Source organism: Ixodes scapularis, unplaced genomic scaffold, assembly GCF_016920785.2.
Source record: "Ixodes scapularis isolate PalLabHiFi unplaced genomic scaffold, ASM1692078v2 PGA_scaffold0__279_contigs__length_252992795, whole genome shotgun sequence".
NCBI lineage: Eukaryota > Metazoa > Arthropoda > Arachnida > Ixodida > Ixodidae > Ixodes > Ixodes scapularis.
In genome coordinates, this window is record NW_024609835.1 from 28430575 (window position 1) to 28454441 (window position 23867).

Consider the following 23867-nt stretch of genomic DNA (forward strand, 5'->3'; position numbering starts at 1 on the left):
GCAGGCTGTTCTTTTTTTTTCTCAGGTGATGATGGTCGTCCTTCTTCGTGATCGATCGGGCAGTAATCGAGACAACTTCGTTGCGCCGCTTTTCCCGAAATGTATCGTTTAAGATCATTAATACATTCTGACTACTGTCTTAATATGATTAAGCAGGAACAATTGGTCAAAATGCAGCGAAAAATGTCGATCTACGAGACGGCGCTTTTTGAACCTCAATATCTGGCATACCGTAATCTGATGTAAAAGTACTTTATTCGTTTGCTTGTTTTCAGTCGCCTCAAGAATGGCTACCGGCTATAGCACGATCACACTCCTTCTATTCGCCACTGCGCCGTTGGTGAGTAAAGGGGTTCTGAAAGTGAAACGTTAAGGGGTACTATTTAGTCATGCGTAAGTTTAAAACTGAAGCTTCCCGACGGATTTCTGAGAAATCCGTCGGGAAGCTCAAAACTTGCTTTCATTGGCCTCTTATAAACAACGATGAACGTTAAAAAAAAAAAAAAGAAACGGCACGTTTTTTTTACGTCGAGAGTTCTGTCTTCTTTGTGCTCTGGGTGGCAAATAAATACATTCAACGTCCATGTTTGTTTTTTTTGGAGGGGGGGGGGGGGGCATAAGGCGGGGGGGGGGGGGGGGGAGGGGAGGAGAGAGATTTGTATAAAATTTATGGCAAAGTGCTAGAAAACAATGTTGCCTACGTGAAACGTCCTACCATTTCAAACATTTAGCGAGCCCTACCGAAAATCCCCGTTATAATATTTCGGTATCTGTATCATGAAACTGGAAATACATCTGGATTCTATCTTGATTTCAGTCTCTCAGATATTGTTCCTTTTGCCTGCAATCTAATATTTCAGGTTTCCAGAAACAATTCCCGTTAGATTTCCAGTTCCACAATCCAGATAGTGAAAAGTTATAGACCCCTTCTTCAAGGGCGCCGCCATCTTGAATTTTCGTCACTTCCAGTATGGGCGAAAACATTGTTTTGCCTTCGCCGCGGCAGTAGAAGACACTTAGGATAAAAGCGTAACCGTCACACATTATCGTTTTTCCTCCCCCTTATTTATTTACTAGTTAAAGGTTGAAACGTTTTACTATTTTTTCGTCGCCCATACCGGATATGCCTGTTAGGTGGCTGGGGACGAGACTACACGGAAAAGGTCTATACTGTTCTTTTTTTCTCGGTTTTATCGGTTTATCTGGCCGGCATAGTTTCACGTATGCCGGCCCGATAAACCTTGCGATATTCTAGAGCCTTCCATACTCTCGAGCTCCTCTTCCTCAGTGCGCGAAGGTGGTAAAGCTCCTCCTCGCCCACCCCCCTGGTCACGTGACCTCCCCCGTTATCAGGCTTCGCTCATCGGGCTCCAGGAAAGGGTGTATCTCAAAACGTCCCTTTCGCATCTGAACCTTGCACATTTCCACCCATTCTCATTTGGTCCTTCTCGTTTGAACATTCTCATAAGATCCGAATCGTGTTTTTCGCAATTGGGCCCATTCTCATTTTGCCCGTTATCTGAAAACGTCCCATTCGCATTTTTACCGTGCGCATTTCGTCCCATTCTCATTTGGTCCGCCTTGTTTGAACCTTCTTATGAGATCCAAATTGTATTTTTCGCAACTGGACCCATTCTCATTTCGCCCGTTCGCGCTACGACCGAATGGCACTAGTTCGGCACGCTTCTAACGTCGTTTTGCCTTCGCGGCTTTGTTAATGAGACTTACCTTGCTTGGGCCCCCAACATACCATCAGATATATGTTATGTGTAGAGGTACGCACTGAGAACCGTACAATGACGCCTGCTTCCCTTCCTCTAAGCAAACGAGAAAAAAAAACGATGAACATTTAATTTGGAAACTTTGTTTGAACAGAAATAGCATGCATAATAGCAGTGGTTCTCAACCATTGATGTTTCGCGGACCCCTTGTAGAAAGGCGGAGATGATGGCGAACCCCGTTTGGGGGGGGGGGGGGGGGATAGAAAGGTATGGGTAATCATGATAATGATTTAATAAAATGATATAACTAATTGCTAGTGTGTAGTAGACTTATCTCGTTGACATACACACGAGACTACTCACCCGAAAATTGAAACGCTTTTTCTCAACGTGAAGAAAGACAACTAACATTGCCGTGCGTGACTGATGAGTCAGGGCTTCGCGGACCCCTAGGATGCCTACACAGACCCCCATTTGAAAACCACTGCATTATAGAAGTGGTGGCATTGTCCCAAGTCGAGAGACCTCAAACAACGTGACATTTTGGAATATGATCTGGCAGCGATAAATAGTTGGTCTGTTTTATTGTCAGCTAGTAGCTTTTCACGACGACCTTGACTCACTGCTAAAATCCTTAGCAGAGAGACTATGCCGGTAGCGTGGCACACACAGACACACGCACGAAATATATCAATGCATTTATTAATATTACACTAAAAAACCATTTTGGTATGGAACGAGTCAGGTGCGACGGGTCAAAGCGAGATATTTTTGAGAATGGCTGTTTTGAAAAAGGCCAGGTGAGAAGGGCGAAACGAGAACGGGCCCAAATGAGGAGGGTTGGAATGCGAAAGACGAAGCGGGAAAGGGCCAAATGCGACAGGTCCAAGAAACAATATATTTTTGAGAATGGTTGTTTTGAGAAGGGCCAATGTGAGAAGGACGAAACGAGAACGGACTCAAATAAGGAGGGTTGAAATGAGAAGGACGAAACGGGAAAGGACCAAATGCGACAGTTCCAAGAGAGAAGATCTTTTTGAGAATGGTTGTTTTGAGAAGGGTCAAGCGAGAAGGTCGAAAAGAGAACGGGCTCAAATGATAACCACCCCCAGGAAATGCTGAGCACCTAGCCAGGGAACGTTTCGCGTTAATATTTGGGCTTCGCGTCTCTAACCCGAAATGCACGCGGCTTCCGAGTTGGTTTTTTTTGCGTTGTCTCCGTCAATTTGCCAAAAAGCCGGAGACTCCACTCCTCCCACGATCCGATCCGATGGAGCGAATCCATCCGAGCCAAAAAGTGCATCGTCCCTGCGCTCGTTCGTTTTATGAGTTTGTCATCACGAATTAAACCAATCACGCAAAGGAAGAAAAAGGGGGGGGGGGGGGGTGCAGGACCCGGGCGCATTCATTGCGTGTCATTGTTTTAGTTGGTGAGAACAAACGCAAAAACAGGATGATCGTCGCGGCTTTTGCGCTGCTTGGTTGGCTTCATCGGATTGGAGTGTCGTCTGTTGTCGACGTAAACGGCAACAAAATTATTGTTGGATAATTTACTGTTCCGGCGTCTTAAAAAAAAAAAAAAAAATCTGTGGATTGATTTTCAGTGGATTCAGGTTTGCATTGAATTATTTTTATGTGGACTTCCCTTGACCTTATGAAACAGAATATTTCGGGGGAAGCAACCACTTTCATATGCAATGCACAGCAACGCACGAAGCGGGAAATGTTTCCGATAAGTGCGTCATATTCATATGAATGATTTGCCATCACGTGGTTTGCTTTTCTACATCACGCTAATTAACCCTATACCAATACGTTAAGTTAAAACGTTCGCTTTTATTAATTAACCTTTACTCTGTAAGTCAAACATATTATTCAAACAAGATACCTTTTAGCGCAATATTCGTTCTCCGCTTGAAGAAAGTGATAGCTGTTTACTACTCCCTGTAATGCCGTATTAGAGCGCAGCTCTTGAGGAGCATGGAAGGGTACTGAGGAGAGGGTATACCCCTCCTCCCTCCTCCTCATTTCCTTATCCTCCTACTCCACTCATTTTTGAATCTCCTCCGAGGGGGGTGGGGGGGGGGGTTCACGTGACCCCGGGGGGCTCGCGCAGTGCATTATCGGACATTACCCATAATGCACCGCGCGGTTACGCCGACACCGACGCCGACAGCGACGGCGACGCCACTCAAGCCGGAGAAGGGCGCCCTAGAGCTGCGCTTTAAAAAAAAAAATCCAAATTCGCTTTGAGCTCAGTCTTTATTTTGGTAATAGTAGGGTTCTCGTGTAGGTCTCTCGTCCGATTCCCCGTGCAGCTGTCTCCGGATGTACGTGACACAGGAATAAACTCTTTCTGCCGAGAGCTATGCGTCACTGTGTCACATTCGTCCGGAAACAGGGGCCCGGGGAATCGGATGAGAACCCCACAACTATAACAGATCGGTTTACCAAGAGATGGATCTCACGAGCCAGTTTGACTACGCCACCGCCGACGCAATGCATCGAGGGAACTTTAGTCTTTCTGCACGTGCCCAAAGCTCGCTGGAGCTCTGTGCGTGCACAGCACGAAACGGCACGAGCCATCTCGGGCACTGCCCCCTGCCTCTTATAAATTAAGGTGATGGCGGCTTCACACATGCACCGGTGAGACCGCTAAAATTTTTAAGTCTTTTTTTTACCTTTTCGCTTTAAATTTCTGAATTGGTTTTTATTGTAGTGTTTTCTGCGTTAATGTGATTTTTAAGGAAGTAAATAAATGCATACTGATGCAGCACTGCACGCAAGATATTAAAACACCCAACCTGGTTACTTTTTGTATGCAATTCACTTGTTGAATAAGCAAATAGGGAAGGTGTTTCTTATATATCACAGTCGCCCCTTTTTAAGGAGCGTTATTTTAATTAAAATTGAACACGTAGAGTACCTATGCTGTTCCTGCGAGTGGTATATGTCAATTACCTGATTTATTGACTATACCCACCTTGTTCCTTCTACATTTCTACAATGAAATATTATTGAATTACTTTTACGCAGATAATTTACTGTGAGGTACTGGAATACACGAATATTATAAAATATATATAAAAATATCAAAATATGACACCTATGTTCCCATATTAAGCAAGCGATGGAACAATACTGCTTATCTATTCCGTTTATTTGTTTAAATACCCTCAGGGACCATGGGGCATCACAGAGGAGGAGGGCATACAGATTCACACTGAAAACACATGTGTATGTTCAGAGAGTTAATTGATGTCACAACTTGCTATCATGTGGCTGATAGTGGTAATGTGGTTGTGTTAACGTATAATTGAAATCAATTTCTTACTGCTTTTTTATGATACTCAGCAGATAATAAAATTCATCCTTGCTGTAAGACGGTGGTATAAATGTGTGCGACATAGATATTGTACTTTGCTTCCAAGGCATGATTTGGGACAGATAACGAATTTTCGATTCAAATTTGTCGTTTACCACATAGCTACTCTGCCAAGCACTTCGCCCGATCTACAACATCGCGCACATGGTGAACTCTATAGAACAAGTCAGCGAGTTCATGAACAAAGGGGCCAACGCAATTGAAGCTGACGTGCAGTTTTATAAAAGCGGCACTGCATACCGCATACATCACGGAATTCCATGCGACTGCTGGAGATGGTGCCATAAAAGCACTGATATCAAAGACTTTTTTGATTACATTCGAAATATAACAATTTCTGGTAAGAATAATGTATTCTTTTATTGTGTATGGTTTGTTTGTGCAGTAAACAACGTTTAACGTAACTAGTGTCTAAAGCATGCGGTTTCACTTCGTAAACCTTCGCTATGTAGAACTAAATATAGACATTACTGATTATGGTACACGAAATTTTTCTTCTTGAGATCCGTCATGAGAAAACTTGCGAAAAGATCTTAAGAAAAGTCATGCAATATTAATAGCATTAATTATGTTTTGTTTTAATTTTATCAAAAACAGGATAATGATATACAGCACACACATTTGTTCAGAGAACGGAAATTTGCAAAGAGTTCGTTTCTGCCAACCCGCTCATGCTGCTTTTAAATTACAGTATTGTATCCAGAAGATAACTGATTAACTTACAATAAGGCAAATGTTGATACGGGCTTAAAGAACACGGGTTTCTAAAAATAGGAATATTTCGCGATTATACGGTTACAAAAGAGGTCTCCCACATATCATATAATAATTTTTAAAAAACCTAGCTGGAAATGAAAATTGAACGGTGGATTCATTTTGTTTTAAAACTTTGGCCATGTAGTATCAATGAGTCATCATTCAATAAAATCGGGTTTATTTCATTCCACGTAATGAAATAAAATTTGATATTTGAAGTGTTTTAGGTGAAACCGCATAGTTTTTGTTTTAAGAATCACTTAATCTTACTGTTGCAATGCGATATTTTTAAAGCATTGATTTATTCTTTGATAGTCCAAAATCCAAATATTTATATATACACAAAAAACAATCAGGTCCCGCCGGGCATTTAAATTAAAGTTGAATGTAAAAATATAGTTTACTCTACAGCCAGAGCAGAGAGCGAGAGAGAGTAAAAAGCGAACATATTTGCATAATATTTGCTTTATTGCAGAGAAGCAGGCAACGATGTGCGCTTAAGATTACCCTTCAAAACAAGATCAAAACTAACAGAACCTTATAACGTTTAACCACTAGCTTGCGGATGTCAAACCATCTGACCAGAGAAACGTTTCGGTTTTTGTTTCACACACCTCTCAAAAATCGGAAATTATATTAGGATTACCTCTGCGTGCCCTCATTATTTCTTGAATAAATTCAAAATATGTAAAAGCTTACATTGGGCAAAAGAAATCCTTTGACACACCGAGCCAACCTTGCAGTAAAAGAACTAGACAAATGGCTATAACAAATATATGTCTTTGGTTCAAACGGATAATTTCAAACAGAAGCTCAACTCTTCAGAATAATTCACTAATTTAGGCAAAACATTCCTGTAACCATCACTAAAGCCTCTCCGGGCCGTCTCCGGTTACGAATCATTGAAACTCATTGTGCATCGCACATGGAAATGAAAGAGGTTATTAGTGCATGTACCAACCGGCAAAACATTTTTTTTCCTCTTTCGCTTTTTAGGGGGCAAATACCACGGAAAGTTACTAGTCCTCATGTTAGATCTAAAGACTAAGAGTTTGCCACCCCAGAACAAACGATCAGCCGGAGCAGACCTTGCCAGTAAACTGATGGATCATCTCTGGAGAAATGGTATCCGCTAATTTCTTTTATTCATGCTGTAAAGTGAATCATATATACCTGCGATATATGCTGGAAACATGGTTCACTTTCTTCCAGGCAGCAAATCATTGCCACTTTCTATTAACTTATCGAAGTGGACATGCTAATACCGAATGACTGTTTTGTTTGTTTGAGTGTGTGTATGTGTCCGTGTGTTGAAAGGGGGGGGGGGGTATCTGCACCGAGATGGCCGGTACTTTGAAATATTTGTTAGGGTCGTGTTGTTGAATCATGAGATGGTTTTGGCTGTATGTTCATAAAGCAAAGTATGCATGGTCTTCATCAAGAAAATTAACCTTACAGTGAAGCAAGGAAAACGGACTGTCATAACAAAATATTATCTTAATTAGCGCAAAAATAAAACTACCTGGAGTTTGTATAAGAGCTTAAAGGAGCCTGACACTTAGTCTGATATTGACATCAAACAAAAGCTGCATTCAGGAACGATTCGTAGTTTCCTGAATTCTCAATTTTACAAGCTCCGTTCTTAATGCTGGCTCACCCACTTGCTACTTCTAACGACCGAGTGCATTAAAACTTGTCGTAATTTCTTGCGCCGAGATAATGCCCGGGCTATTTTTATTTAGTAGCAATGTAATTTCCTACTTTTTTCGCACATCATTTTTTTTATTGGATCCTTAAACTTACAACAATAAGATAAATGACCATTGCTCATAAATAACACGTACGTTTGATCTCACAAGTACTGCATAACCTTCGCTTTAGCAAAACACACTTCCAGGGTTACCTCATAGATGATGCCAGCGTGCCCGTGTGTCCTCTTGTCGGAAGAGATCACAAGAACTCGGTCGTAAGCAAACGCAAGTGTGTGAACCGGCTTCTATATCGCATTGAGTGGCTTTCCGAGTCCTCAACAGAGACACACGAACTGGTATTTAAGTGGCAATTTCTTTCAATCGCACAACGCTGTAGCATTTGATTTTGATATCCCACCGCCACTATCTTGTTTTATTGAGTGAGTGTTTTATTTGCATTTGTTTTCACAGTTCCGTTCCATGAAGCGGTGAATATTGTTCTGTCTATCGGATACGTGGCTGACAAGGACATTTTGAGTGGAGCTGTGCAAGCCATAAAACAGCGTCACGCCAAGTATCTTCACCGAGTCGGTTAGTTTTATTTATTGCATCGTTGTAGTTTATTATTATTGCCCGGTAAAACTTTTGTCCCAGCAAGAAACAAGGCTCTGGAAAAATCTGGAGCATAATTTGTTGAGGAAAGATGAAATAACTTCGAATGGAAGCAAACGCAACTTTGATAAAAGAAAAACGGACTAACTCGTGACGCTCACTCTAAGAAATACCTGCGCGTCTACTTAATCGCAAAACGCTCGAAGAGCCAATCTCTGCGATCTACGAAATCAGTTCAGCGAATGTTTAGGCGGAACATCTGTTAAGACCTCAAAATTATGTCTGCGCTGTGGCTGTACGCAATACAAGCATGACGCTTTGCATTGCGTAATTCCACAGCGCAGACTTAATTTTGAGGTCTAAACGGATGTTCCGCCTCATCATTCGCTGGACTGGTTTCGAAGATCGCAGAGATTGTCTCTTCGAGCGTTTTGCGGGTAAGTAGACGCGCAGGCATTTCTTAGAGTGAGCGTCACGAATTAGTTCGTTTTTTTTTTCTGAAAGTTGTGTTTGGTTTAATGATGGGGAAAAACAGCTAAAAAAAAAGTGGAAGCCGTTTACAACTCCCTGTAACACCGAATTAGAGCGCAGCTCTTGAGGAGGAGGAGGGAAGGGTACTGGGGGGTGAAGTGACTTGGGGGGGGTCACGTGACCTTGGGGGGTCACGTGACGATGCCGATCATCATCATCAGTGACGTCACTGATGACGTCATCCGTGATGATGACGATGACGATGCGGATGCCGGTGACATCATCAGTGACGTCACTGATGATGTCATCAGTGATGATGATGATGACGATGCGGATGCCGGTGAGGTCATCAGTGACGTCACTGATGACGTCATAAGTGACGATGACGATGCGGGCTCCGATGACGTCATCAGCGATGATGACGATGCGGATGTCGGTGGCGTCATCAGTGACGTCACTGATGACGTAATCCGTGATGATGACGATGACGATGCGGATGCCGGTGACGTCATCAGTGACGTAACTGATGACGTCATCAGTGATGATGACGATGACGATGGGGATGCCGGTGAGGTCATCAGTGACGTCACTGATGACGTCATCAGTGATGATGACGATGACGATGCGGATGCAGGTGACGTCATCAGTGACGATGACGTCATCGAGGAGGTCACGTGACCTTGGCGGGGGGTCACGTGACCCTGGGGGGTGGTCACGTGACCTCGGGGGGTCACGTGACTTTGGGTGTCACGTGACCTTGGGGGTCACGTGACCCTGGGGGAGGGGTCACGTGACCTTGAGGTGACCTTGGGGGCCACGTGACCTTGGGATGACCTTGGGGGTCGCGTGACCTTGGGATGACCTTGGTTACGCCGACGCCGACGCCGACGCCGCTCAAGCCGGGAACGGGCCCCTAAAAGCTGCGCTCTAAAACACGGACTACGAAGAGGAACATGCACGACAGGACAATGCATTGTCCTTTCCTGTATGTTGCTCTTCGTAGTCCGTGTTTTCGGAGCTGTTTTCCCCATCATGAATAACGTCAACCAACTGGCCCAGTTCACCACCTTATTGTGTTTGTTTACCTAAAGCGGTGTTCCTGAATTACAAGTTATAATTTTTTTCTTCTCGATATTGTGTGTAGCTTTATAAATATCACAGCTCAAAGTTTTGTTTAGGGCGTCTACCGCAAAACCGAAACTATCTGCTAGAGGGATGGCAACACTGATCATCTACCGTAAGGCCGGGACGTGACGTCGGAAGGGTGCTGCGCCAGTGTTCTTTGACTGAAAGCTAGCTACCCCGCTTGCCACCCGCTATATAAAGCAGCTGGTCGCATCTTTAAAATCTGTTTTAGCGGAGTACGCGCTTTCACATTGAAGTAATATTTCGGCTGCGATAACTTTCCATGCCACTAAAGCGATACCAGTCATTTATTTGGTTTCGTTTTCAACCAGAGTTGCCCTTTAACGTTATTACTCCCACTTTAAATGTTCATTAGAAGAGCCTGTTCTGCCCCGCAGAAGTTAGATGAGCATTCAATAATATCAAAATTATGTTTTCCGGGTTCCAAAACGAAGCGTGGACTTATCTTTGCTCGGAGACTTTTTTTGTTTTGGTTTTTAGAGCGCAGCTCTTAAGGGCCCGTTCCCGGCTTGAGCGGCGTCGCCGTCGCCGTCGCCGTCGGCGTCGGCGTAACCAAGGTCACCCCAAGGTCACGTGAGCCCCAAGGTCATCCCAAGGTCACGTGACCCCCAAGGTCACCCCAAGGTCACGTGATCCCAGAGGTCACGTGATCCCTCCCGTAGGGTCAAGTGGCCCACAAGGTCACGTGACACCCAAAGTCACGTGACTCCCCAAGTCACGTGACCCCTCCCCGAGGTCACGTGACCCCCATCGAGGTCACGTGACCACTCCGAGGTCACGTGACCCCCCTCAGGGTCACGTGAACCCCTCCCCCCGAGGTCACGTGACCCCCCCTCTCCTCGAGGTAACGTCACCCCCCTCCCCCGAGGTCACGTGACCCCCCTCCCCGAAGTCACGTGACACCCCCCCCTGAGGTCACGTGACCACCCCCAGGGTCACGTGACCCCCCGCCGAGGTCACGTGACTCCCCGATGACGTCATCGTCACTGATGACGTCACCGGCATCCGCATCGTCATCATCATCATCACTGATGACGTCACCGTCATCCACATCGTCATCGTCATCATCACGGATGACGTTATCAGTGACGTCACTTATGACGTCACCGACATCCGCATCGTCATCATCGTCATCGCTGATGACGTCGTCGGAGTCCGCATCGTCATTGTCATTGATGACGCGTCATCAGCGACGTCACTGATGACATCATCGGCATCCTCACGTGAAACCCCAAGGTCACGTGACCCCCCAAGGTCACGTGACCCCCCCAGGTCACTTCACCCCCCCCCCCCCCAAGTACCCTTCCCTCCTCCCCCTCAAGAGCTGCGCCCTAATTCGGTGTTACAGGGAGTTGTAAACGGCTTTCACTTTTTTTCACAAAAAATAACTAGTTGGAATTCTACTGTTTACGAACGACCAACGAAGTCTGGGGGGCAGCCACCAATCGGCCCTTTTTCGTTATGGGCTCCGTGACTATTTTATTTTGTTGTGAAACATACGCGTAACAATCCCGATGTGTCACAATGTAAAAATAAAAATTCCCCGTTCCTTGCCATGCCCTGCAAATAAACTGCGGCGATCGACCTTTTGCTAAATTACCCAAGCACCAAGGAGCATGCTGGGAGTGTAGTTACAGGCGCTGCACGCGCTGTCGTCTGCAGGAGTAACTGTTCTAAAGCAAATGCCTAAAACAAATGGAATCTTGCACGCGCGTTTGTCAATGCCTTATTTCGGTTATTTCCTTCGATCTTTTATGCGAGGAAGGCGAGCGCGCGGGACGTATAGATCTACATTCCCCACATTCTCATTGATGCCTAGGTAATTTAACAATACTTCTATTGCCGAGGCGCTGCTCACTGCTGCATACAGGTATACACGGCATTATTCAAGTTTAGCGTCCTTAGTTCACGATCAGCAAAGAGGAACATTTAAGACAAACAGACGAGACAGGCTTTCTGTTTGTCTTCGACGCGGTCTGTTTGTCTTAAATGTTCCTCTTTCCTTATCGTGAATTAATAACCAACACGCTCAACCATCTACAGCGCACTTATAGTTTAGCCATTTAAAGGACTGACTTACCACTAAACTTTAAGGACGGTTTTTATGCGACAGTCTGACGTCCCACGTGACACTTTGACGTCATGGGACATTAAATTCCTGCTAAATGTAGGAGATAAACGCCAGGCTAAATTTAGCAGAACCCTTTTCCGGCTGCATTTAGCGAAGATATTTTATTGCTAAATTTAGCGGGTAAACTCCTCAGCAAAAATTGAATGAAAAACACTTTCACTCTAAAATCAGCGGAAAACCGTGGCGTCATATAACAGGACGTCACGTGGCACTGCGTAGTCACAACGTCACGACGCGTGATTCTCCCCTAAATAGGCCTTTTTTGAAAGCCCGTCGAGCAACATTGGCCGTCGCCCTTCATTGGGCACGAGGCAACGTTACTAGATTACCTCAGCTGTGGAACTCCCGCTGAAGGGGTACCTCCCTCACTCACTTCAATCCGCCTGCCGTCGTTCGAAGCGCCATCTAGATTTTCGTTTAGTAGCTGTGCGTTCCATAGAGCCTGCATAGAGCAGAGCTGAAGCGCCATCTAGACGCCGTACTTCTAAACTTACAGATCCAGATTCCCATAGAATACGCTGCAGTTACCAAAGCATTTGTCCGGCGGCGCGTCGAGCGACGCCAGGCGAGCCGTAGAGAGTGAGGGGGGTTCTATTTGTGCATGCAGCGTCTATAAGCAGTTCTGTAATTGAGCTGACCTAATAACGTTGGCACGAAGCGAGTGGACCCGAATGCTTACCGAAAACTGACACAATACTCGTCTTGGATACGAGCCGAGCCGAGTCCACTCCGAAGGCAGACGCAACCCTCGTGCACAATACATGCTTCGAGTAGGTACGAGGTGCCCAATCAAATGGCGGACTTTGTAATTGGCGCAGCATCTGCTAGATGGCGAACACTTCTGAAAGGGCTCTATTTAGTGGAGAAGATTTCCGTCTACATTTAGCGATGGAGGATGTACGTACATGAAACGTACATGGGATCCGCTGCGAAACCACGCCAATAACGACTTCCGCCTTAAATCGTCATAGTCCACGAAGAGCCATCGTGCGTGCGCTTATCGTTCACTTCACTATTCTGTCTGTCTAACTCTCCACATTACAGGGTTTGACGTCAGCATGGGCGGTAGCCTGCAGGACATACGCGGCATGTACAGGGAACTGAACATCCCAAGACATCGATGGCTAGGACACGGAAAGGCGAACTGCTTTTCTAATGGTGCCTCCACGGAACGACTGGAGGCGGCAATTGCCGACAGGAAGGCCAATAACGCCACCAGCTTTGTGGACAAAGCGTACTTTTGGACCGTTGATAATAAGGATAAGATAAGAAAAGTACTCAGGTGAGTCTACAAACTCTAAAGGCATGGTCCATAGACTTCCGACTGCATACGAGCATCTGCATTAACACATTTTACCATCTCTAAAGGCCCTGTCGCACTGAGGCAACAGTTGTACAACTCCATCCGGCAACACGAGGAAATCCTGTTGCCGGCGACTCAGTCGCATCACGGCAACAACATTCGGCCAGTATGTTGCTGCCGCCCAGCAACCGTGTTGGCCGATTTGTTGTCCAACCACCCTCTCACACCGCGCTGACTGCGGGGACAACCAAGAGAACGCTCCGCCATCTTGAATGTTTACCTTCGTTCTTTATGGCGCGGCGTCTCTGGAAATGTGACTCTACAAAGTTGTAGTACGTTCGAAGAGCCAGCAATTACCACGGGACGACATTAATTAGTGACTGTGATTAGAAAACTTGTCACGGGGAGTATTTTTCAAGCTTTATTTTATCAAAACGTTCTTTATTCGCCGACAAAGCAGATATCTCTTACTGAGGAAAGTGAGATCGCTCATATATTTTCGGAATTTACGCCACCGTATGAAGTGTTTCTACCCGGTTCTTTTTTTCATGCAATTTCTATTTCTACTGTAAAATTGAGTTAGCACCGGCGATACCGCAAAGCGTCTTTTGTAGCGTAGTGTTGAGCTGAACTGACAGTGCTTCAAAACTGCGATGACAGGATCAGGCTTGAAAACAATGGATAGAATAGATATTTTTCAGCGCTGTTTATTCGCCTACCGTCTACTAAGTGATCGCTTCGTTCTCTCAAATATCCTGGGTATTTTTAAAAGAAATCAGGTGTCTGGTAGCGGCTGTTTCCAAGTTCCAAGCATCAACAATCATGATCAGAGTGGTCGTTTCAATGCTTCGATTTTTTTAATCTTTGCATTTCTGGACTAATTTTATTATACTTTATGAGCGGCTGAGTAGGCCTGCCATTTTATTTCACTATCAGTAATGTGAGCTGGTCTCTCTGTTCTTCTAATTTAACACCATTTTCAACATTTACGACCGTAGCTGTGGCCATTTCGACAATTGCTTTCTGTTACAGTAAAAACATTCATAAAATTAGTCAGCTCACACCTGCCTTAGTTATTGTTAAATCACGTTTTTCAAGCCTTCGTTTCAGCAAGACGTTATTGATGGCGAACAAGGTCTGCCATCAAAGCTATCTGTGTTGTCGTGTTGCGGGCCCGAAATTTGCTCAGCCAGTGATCAGGGCAACACATGTTGTAAAAGACAAGTTGTTGTTGTTGCCGAAAGCTGTCATACTGAGGCCACATTTTCGTTGTCGTCGATGTTGTGCTGCTGTTGCCGCAATGTGACAGGTTTGTCGGACAACACGGGAAGCGAGCAACAAGTTGCCCGACTGTTGGACAACGTGTTGTGTTGCTGTTAATTGCCGTCGTGTTGCTTCAATATAACAGGGCCTTTACGACGAGCGAACACACTAGAATCATCTTGGGGTAGCCGTGGAACACTCGTATAGTTTCTATATATTTTTAATTTTTTTTCGAGCATGACTATGTATTTTATAACTTCAAAAACTTTGGAAAATGTTATAAACTACCATTTGTCAAAGATAGTGCACCCATTGTACCTCGCAAATGCCGTAAAACCTTTGCTCAATTGAAATGCTGTTCCAGGGTCACCTCATAGATGGCGCCCGCGTACCAGTGCCCTTTCGTCGTATGAGATCACAAGAACTCGATCCTAAGCAAACGCATGTGTGTGTACGGCACTTAGGCGTTCGCCGTATTATATTAGCCGTTACTTTTTACTTCAACCGTCCTGTGTATTTCTGAAAACTAAAAGAGGATCTTATGCAGCCGTTTTTATTCTAATTCGTAATTTATGTGTTATAAAATTTGCATGTAGAATAGCTGAAAATCCTAAATTGTATCGTGCTTCCAAACGTTTAAAATAATTTTTTTTAATATATCACTTGCACTTTCATAGAGGTCCAAGAAAGGTGGTTATTGGAGGCCGGCGGGGAATTTTACCCACCCATATGTTTTTCGCTTCTTACGTTAGATGTCGGCACCTGTCCCGCATGGTTGGCTTTTCCTCATCATGCGCGAACGGGTTAGTCAGTCACTTCTTCCAGCGATAGCTAGGAGAGGCTGCGTGTTGATTTCGCAACTAGGCTTCAATGGCTTTATTTACGAAAATGTATTGGACAATTATTCAAAATTTATTCCTATTGTACTTAAAAATTTGACGAGGCATTTTTAGTGGCGCACAAGCCTATTTCTTTGCCCGTTATTTGCCACATTCCTGTGACAAGTGCAGGCGTGTGAAGCGCGTTGTTTGGGGCAATAGAAGTCATTGCTAAAGGAGCGAATTCCAGCCGAAAAGGTGTTCGTTAAACAGCATTAATTTAGGGTGTACTCCTGACTGTAGCAGATACCGAGCTACGGGGTGTAATTCAAGGTAGTAGATACCCCGTAAAACTTCTCAGCTATAACTAACGCTTATTGAGTCTCAGAATGATGAACCATAACTAATTTTCGTCTTCCCGTAGACTGCGTTAGAATACATTGTCGCTCCAAATATTATTGATTCTTATAAAGCTATCTTCTAGCGAAACTCATGCCAATTCGCTCGAGAGTTTTCTGGACAAACCAATCACTATGTCGTCAGCCAACTTTTCCCCTCTCCTACTGTGCCCGTATTTCAGGGGTGGGGGGGGGGGGGGGGTAGTATTAGTGAATGTTTATAACTATACACGCATGTCTTAAGTTTCTTGAATGGTGGATCATTGCTCGGTGACTTCCCTCTAGCCAAAACGAGAGTTCAAATATAATACATGCTAAGAATCTCGCTGAAAATAAAGTGAACGTAACTAGTGAAAAATATGCCAACCAGAGCGAGGGAAATTAAGTTTCTATGTCTTTCTTATTATGGCCATGCATACCCCGTATTGTGCGTGTTCGTTTAGTACCGTGTTTTATAATATTAATACTAAAACTAGCTTCTTATTCTAGGTTTAAAACACTGGTGCAAAGTTGTTGTTTAACACCTCTGCTACCATTAAGCCATATAAATAAAAATAGTAATTCAGAGCTCGTCCTTTCTCTTGCATATTCTATTAGCGTTTAATAGGCGCTGTATCACAATTTTGTAAGAATGAACCAACTCGCCTGCATCGTCACTTTAAACCATATAAAAAAAGCACACAAACATGTACGTTACACTTCTTTATATGAACGTTGTGTGTACGAGCCATGTATAGATGTTTTTTCTTCTACGTCTCGGATCGTTATATCGGCGATCCCAGAGCACTGCAAATGCTTGCCAGGCACTAACATTAAAAGAGTGCTCTCACTTACCAGTAAACTGTAGACTGCAGAGAAGACAAAGCTCTGCGTCGCCAAACGAAAAACACTCTTTGGTTCTTGACACCCAAAGAGAGTGTTTGCATGGTAATAAATGCAACAGAAACAAAAGCAAATAAAACGTGGTTTGTTTTTAATCATGCTTTTCTTAACCTCCACATCCACCAGTGTCGATGTCCCACCTCGGGATAAAAGAAACATGACCACCAATATTTTAATCCACTTTTCTATAAAATAAAACGTCGAAAAATATAAATGCTCTCGGGAATGTCGGAATCATATTTTCCCCGTTCCACGATTTTTGTTTTAGAGCGCAGCTCTTAGGCGAGCGTTTCCGGCTTGAGCGGCGTCGGCGTCACCGTCGGCGTAACCGCGCGGTGCATTATGGGACGCGTGACGTCACTGATGACGTCATCGTCAGCGTTACTGCTGACGTCATCAGTGACGTCAGTGATGACGTCATCGGCATCGTCACTGATTACGTCATCAGTGACGTCACTGATTACGTCATCAGTGACGTCACTGATGACGTCATCGTCATCCGCACCGTCATCGTAATCGTCCTTGATGACGTCTTCAGTGACGTCACTGATGACGTCATCGTCATCGGCATCGGCAGTGATGACGTCATCGGCATCCGCATCGTCTCTGATGACGTCATCAGTGACGTCACTGATAACGTCATCAGCATCCGCATCGTCATCGTCATCGTCACTGATGACGATGACGATGAGATAAAGCCTCGCAGGACTAGGAAAAAGAAACAACCTAACATAGGGTCCATAAACATGCAGGGGGGCAGAACAGAATAAAGTGGGAGGAGATTGAGGAGCAATTAGAGAGCGAAAACTTTGCAGTGTATGAATTAGCAGAAACACATCTGAGGGATATGGAAGAATTACCATACATACCGGGATATCATTGGATGGGATGCAACCGGGCCAATGGGGAACGAAAGGGAGGGGATTAAGGGTGTTAGTTAAGGGTCAGGAATGGGAAAGGGTACGAGAGGGCTGCAGGGAACACATGTGGGTCAAAGGCAATATTGGGGGTTTGGATACCAATCCTGGGTTTTGTTTATCTAAAACCAGGGAGCGATGCAGGGGAGGAAAATGCAGAACACTTGACATGTATATCAGGAGACGCTAGGGAAATCGGCACTAACAAGGAAATAATTATCTTGGGGAACATGAATGCACATTTGGAACACTTTGATGGACATACAGATACAACAGGGGGATGTTAGAGGAGTTCTGCGAAGCTCTTGATCTGGTATTGGTTAATGCTCAGGTAAAATGTGATGGAAAAATAACATGGGAAAGAGAGAACTCTCACTCGACTATTGACTACTGTTTAATGTCGCGTAAGATATACAACAGATTAGGAGGCATGAAAATAGATGAAGAAGGCACAGAAAGTCGTGGGAGCGACCATAAGAGAATCAAGATCAGATTTGGCACAGTAAAACCAGAATTGCAAAATCAAAAACAAGAAGGTAGGAATAACTCAAATGATAAACAACTACATGAGGTGTCTAAGCGAATCGAGAACATAGTATCCAAGCAACCGAAAAGAGAATGGACATAAGAAGACTTAATTAGTGTTTTCAAAAGTGAGTTAGAGAAATATCGAATCAAACAAGGACGAAGAAAACTAAAACGCAAGCTGAAAAGCTGGAGAGATAAAAAGGTTAAGGCAGCAATATCGAGACGCCAGGCCGCATCTAAACAACACAGACGGGCAAAGAAAAAGAGGGCCACACTAGCCGAAGTAGCATCAAAATGGGAGGAATTTCAGGAAAGAAAGCGGGAGGCATCAACATTAATACAGGCCAAAATTGGGAGGGCAGGGGTCCACTTGATGATAGAGATAAACCAGAAGGATAGGAATGCGGCAAAAAGGTTCTGGGAACATATCAGTGCGCAGGGAAAGAAGACCAACGGGTACCAACAGACACTAACCACACAGGAACGGACAAATGTAGAGGGGGAAGAGGCAAGATAATACATTAGACATACTATTGAAGCAGCATTTTCGGAGTTAGAATCAGATCAGGCCATGGGGAATGATAGCGTCTACACAACACAAGAGGAGGATCACAGTGAAGAGGAAATGACCACTGGGGCGTGGCAAAACGCAGAAGGAAGGGTTCCGGCTGGAACTCGACGGGTCCAGACGGCATACCAATGAGATTGGTAAATGTTCTAGGCAAAACAAGCAAATCGAAACTAAGGCAGGTGATTGACCAGATACTTATGGGAGGGGAGGTACCCAGTGACTGGAAATTGAGCAGGATGAGATTATTATACAAAAGCAAGGGAGACAAACACAGTATCAAATCATACCGACCAATCACAGTAACTTCAGTAATATACAGGCTAGCTATGCAAATTGTAAAAAAAAGAATGAAGGAATGGGCAGAGAGAAAGCAGATTCTAGGGGTGCTTCAAAACGACTTCATGAAAGATAGACGGCTAGATGATAATTTATTCGTAATCACTCAGTGCATAGAGATAGCTGTGACAAGTCAGAGGCCATTATGGGCACCATTTTTAGACATCGAAGGGGCATATGACAATGTGAATCAGGAAAAACTATGGAATCAACTGAAGGGATATGGACTAGAGGGAACCATGGTTAAGTTTCTGGAACGGGTTTATGAGAATAGGGTGGTTTTAACATGCGAATCCGAAACTACAAGACCAGCAGCAATAAAAAGAGGTCTAAGACAGGGTTTCCCATTGTCTTTCCTGCTTTTTATGATATACCTCAATAAGATGAAAAAAAGGTTAAAACGGTGCAACCTAGGTTTTGACCTGACTTACATGAAGGAAGGACAGAAAGCAAATCAAGTATTGCCAGGGTTAATGTATGCAGACGAGATTGTACTCGGATCAGAAAGTCGTGAGAGAATACAGGAAGTGATTAGGATTTGCACCAGGGAAGAGGAAAATTTAGGACTAAAATTTAGTAGGGACAAGTCTGGTATAATAGTTTTCAACGACGAGAAAGGAGAGCCCCTGGAGATACAGGACACATTGATAGAACACGTAGAAAAGTACAAATATCTGGGAGTATGGTTAAGTGAAGGAGGGCGGTATCTAAACGACCATGAAGATATTGTAATAAAAAAAAGGAAACGAGATTCGGCTATCATGAAACACAGGGCACTATGGAACTATAATAGATATGAAAGTCGTTAGGGGTGTATGGAAGGGAGTCATGGGGCCAGGACTGTCATTTGGGAATGCGGTATTGTGTATGAGGTCAGAAATACAGGCAGGTTCAGAGATACAGCAAAGGAATGTGGGTAGGTTGGCATTGGGGGCACATGGGAATACACCAAATGAGGGAGTACAGGGGGATATGGGTTGGCATCTTTCGAGAGTAGGGAAGCGATCAGTAAAGTGGAATTTGAACAAAGACTAGCTGAAATTCAGGATACAAGGTGGGCAGCGAAAGTGTACAAGTATCTATATATGAAAAGTCTAAACACTAAGTGGACAAACCGAACCAGCAAGCTAAGATTTAAATACATTCAACGAGATGGAGCCGAGCAAAGCATATCAGTAGAAAAGGGAGTAAAGGAAACATAGAGAAAATTGTGGGAAAAGAGAATGCAGGGGAAACCCGCTTTAACAACATACTTGGCACAAAAACAAGAAATAAAGAAGGAACAGCTGTATGATCATTCAGTGGTGAGCTCTTTGTTGTTTAAAGCTAGAACGGGGGTGCTACGAACGAAAGCGTATAGGGCTAAATTCCAGGAAGTAGACACTCTGTGCGACGTATGCAACCGCGAGAGGGAAACTTTAGAACATGTAATTTTAAGGTGCACGGGGCTTCGTCCCACCCTCTTGGGGGGGATAACTACGGATTTGGAGGGGGCACTGGGTTTTCCGCACATGAATGGACGAATGGATAGGGAAAGAATTGCGGTAACTAAGAGGAGATTGGAAGATTGGTGGAAGAGATCTAGGGAAGGATAAGAAAATACAGAAACAAATAAGCAATACATTCAATTTAAAAGAGAGGGGGGTCTGTTATAACAAAATTCGTACAAATTTAAAAAAAGGGGTGACGAAACGTTAGGCTAGATGGCGCTAGCTGCCGCCCGTTACAAAGGGTATAGCCATTACCATCCATCCATCCGTCATCTGCATCGGCATCGTCATCGTCACGTGACCTCATAGGGGTCACGTGACCCCTGTGATGTAACGTGACCCCGGTGACGTCACGTGACCCCTGTGATGTAACGTGACTCCGGTGACGTCACGTGACCCCCGTGAGATCACGTGACCCTCGTGAGACGACGGCGACGCCGCTCGGAGGAAGGAGTAGCAGACAGGATTAGGAGGTGAGGAGGAGGGAGGAAGGATATACCTTCCCCACAGTTCCCTTCCCCTCTTCCTCCCGAAGAGCTGCGCTCTAATCCTGCGTTAAAGAGAGTTGTAAACGATTTGAATTTTTTTGTAGTTGCTTACTCTCTATTTTGTTCCTCGCAGGTTGGGAGTCGATGCTATCATCACCAATGAACCGGAATATTTGAGTGAAATTATCAAAGAAGAGGAATTCAAGAAGACCTTGAGGCTTGCTTCCACCCGGGACAATCCTTTTATGAGAATTCCGTAGTTAAAATTCGAGAATGGAAACATCTTTTGCCCTTACAGCGAAATAAGATTTCGCAAGCACTGCAGACAAAAGAACGCCACTTTCAATTTCGTTTCCAATGTTGCCGGTTGGCTTTACTTTTATTTTAAAATTCTTTACATTGCCTTCCTATAAACCACCTGTGCGAATAAAAAATAAATAAAAATATTCAAAGGTTTAAAATATAAAAATATTTTCATACATCTTGGAAATGATTCTAGTGGGAAATATAAAGATGGGTAGCTTTGTTTGAAATGAAACACCCGTGTAGGGGTCGGTGTTTTGATTTGCCTCCCAAAGTTTTATGTTATAGCTCCATTTCCTCACTAAACAAAGCCAGGTAGGAACGGAGAATTTGAGACACGTTTGGCTATCTTGGACAGATTTTCGAAGGGACGGCTGTGTGCGCGTTGTTTGGCGACTACTTGAACGGCGGCGCAAGCGAAGCGGGATTTAGGGAGGCGGCGAGCGGCAGTCCGTTCAGCGCGGGAAGAAATCGGATGCCCCGACGGAGTCCTCGTTTCGTGTCTTCGAACATCCGTCTGCTCGTGAATACGGTGGTGCCGAGGAGTTTCGCCAATGCCATCCAAGCCGCACGGATTTCCTCGTCTCTGCCGACTACGCAAGAGGACGCTTCGCCCCCATTATAGGCGGGACCCAGGTTCGCTTTTCTCATCCGTGTAGTATTTTTTATTGTTATTGCCTGTTTTTGGCGTGTGTCTAGTATTTTTCGTGTTGAGAGATAAGCAATCTAGTTTTAATAGCCTTGTTTGTTTTGCACTCTGCGCCGGTTAGTACTGTGTCAGCGCAGTGGATGTATATCATCTGAGTTCATGTGCAGACCGCAAATACGAAAATAATAAATTCGATGCCAAGCTGGCTTTTCTGAAGAGTTCGGCTTGTTTATCGTGTGTATTTATTTAAACTGGTTAAAATGGTGGGGAAGTACGTCAGCCTAACCAGCATGGGCAGTTCACCTAGCATGACCCAGCATTTGCCGAGCATTCACCCAGCACGACCCAGCATCCAACCAGCTCGACCAGCACGGCAAGCTGGGCATGCTGGAGCAATAGCCCAGCATGAAGCTGGGATGCTGGGACCAGCATGAGGCTGGGATGCTGGGACCAGCTTGTGCTGGGACCAGCACGACAAGCTGGGCATGCTGGGGCAATAACCCAGCATGAAGCTGGGATGCTGGGACCAGCTTGTGCTGGTTTTTTCAATAGGGATGGTATATTTTTTTCTGCTTTGGCGTATTTCTTCCCAGAAAAAAAAAGCCAAACATCACACCTTTGTAGCCTTGTTTCTCAGAATTCATTATACATTTTGCTTATTGCATACTATATGCATGTAGGCCTATACATGTGCTACCGACTTGTGCTGTTTTATTTTGATTAGTCTTCATAAAATAATGTTTACAAATTTTTAAATTCTGTAAAAAAACTTTTTTCTTAATTTTATATTTCGTAATTGAAAAGAAAAAGGTCATTTGTTCTTTCTTTTTTTAATTTTTTTTGTTCCCATTGATGTTAACTTTCTGTGGTCCAGTGAAATTTCCATATATAAGTATATAATGCGCAACATACGCCTGAAAAACGAACATTTCGAAAAAAACTAGCAAGTTTGGAGTAGATTTTCTAAAGAAACTCAGCTTTTATTTCTTTTATTTTTTATTCACAGTTAGGTAATACAGTAGTCTACCAGGAACTACCAACAGAAATTGTAATATTATGATTGTATGGCCGCTATTAAGACTAGAATCTCGTGCTATGAGGGTTTTCAACGGGACTTCGCACAGGCACTGCTCAGCAGGATTTAGGCTTATGTAAGGTTTTCTATTCATCGTTAGCAGTTACCTCAATATACAACCATGACAAATAACAATAACTTTAAAAAAGTTAGTTAGAAGTCCGTATCTACAAATGTTGTGACAGCGCTTACTTCCTCCCAATGCGGGAAAATGCTGATCGTTAGAGAATTCCTCTAGAGCTTTTGCTTTCGGCTTTGAGTTTGAAATGCCGAACTTGATACTTAATTGTCATATTTTCTTATGTCAAACAGATATGCAGTGCATATACATATATACGATTTAGTATCTGACGCTTAGGAAGTACGGTTTATTTTGTGCACATACGGACTCGTTCGTAAAATAATGAGCATTTCGTAGCGTGTATACGGCTTCATATGTTCTTAGTCATGTGTTTAGGTTTAATTTCTGTTTTCAGAGATTCATGCCCGGTTACTTAGGGCCGGTTGCACCAACGCCGCTTACCTTAACCCAAAGCGGCGCTTTCCTAAGCCGGCTTAGCGCCCTAAACCGAGCTTAGGTAAGCACGGGTTTAAATTCCGGTTGCACCAACGTTAAGCCGGCTTTACAGACGCGCCCCTAGCTAAGCGCTGGATTTGCGTAGGGAATCTAGGGACAAACAGAGCAAACTAGGGAACGCTCAGAGCGACGAATACGATTGGCGGAGAGGAATCACGTGATGTAAACAAAAAAAAAAAAGAAAAAAGAAAAACTGCCGTAGTAGTCGTCGTCGGCGTCTGCTTTTCGCTGTATTTCTTCGGTGAGTAACAAATTAAAGGCCTCCAAATTCAATCATTTTTTCGTTTAACTTTCAATAACAGAAGTCAAAGCTTCGAATAAACACGAATGCTCTTTACATTTTTGATTGTGTGTTT

The 23867-nt window shown here is 44.1% G+C and overlaps 1 pseudogene; it reads left to right on the forward strand.

Annotated features, from left to right (window-relative positions):
* Positions 1-286: 286 nt before the first annotated feature.
* LOC120844330 lies at positions 287-21295 on the forward strand (annotated as a pseudogene).
* The last annotated feature ends 2572 nt before the right edge of the window (positions 21296-23867 follow it).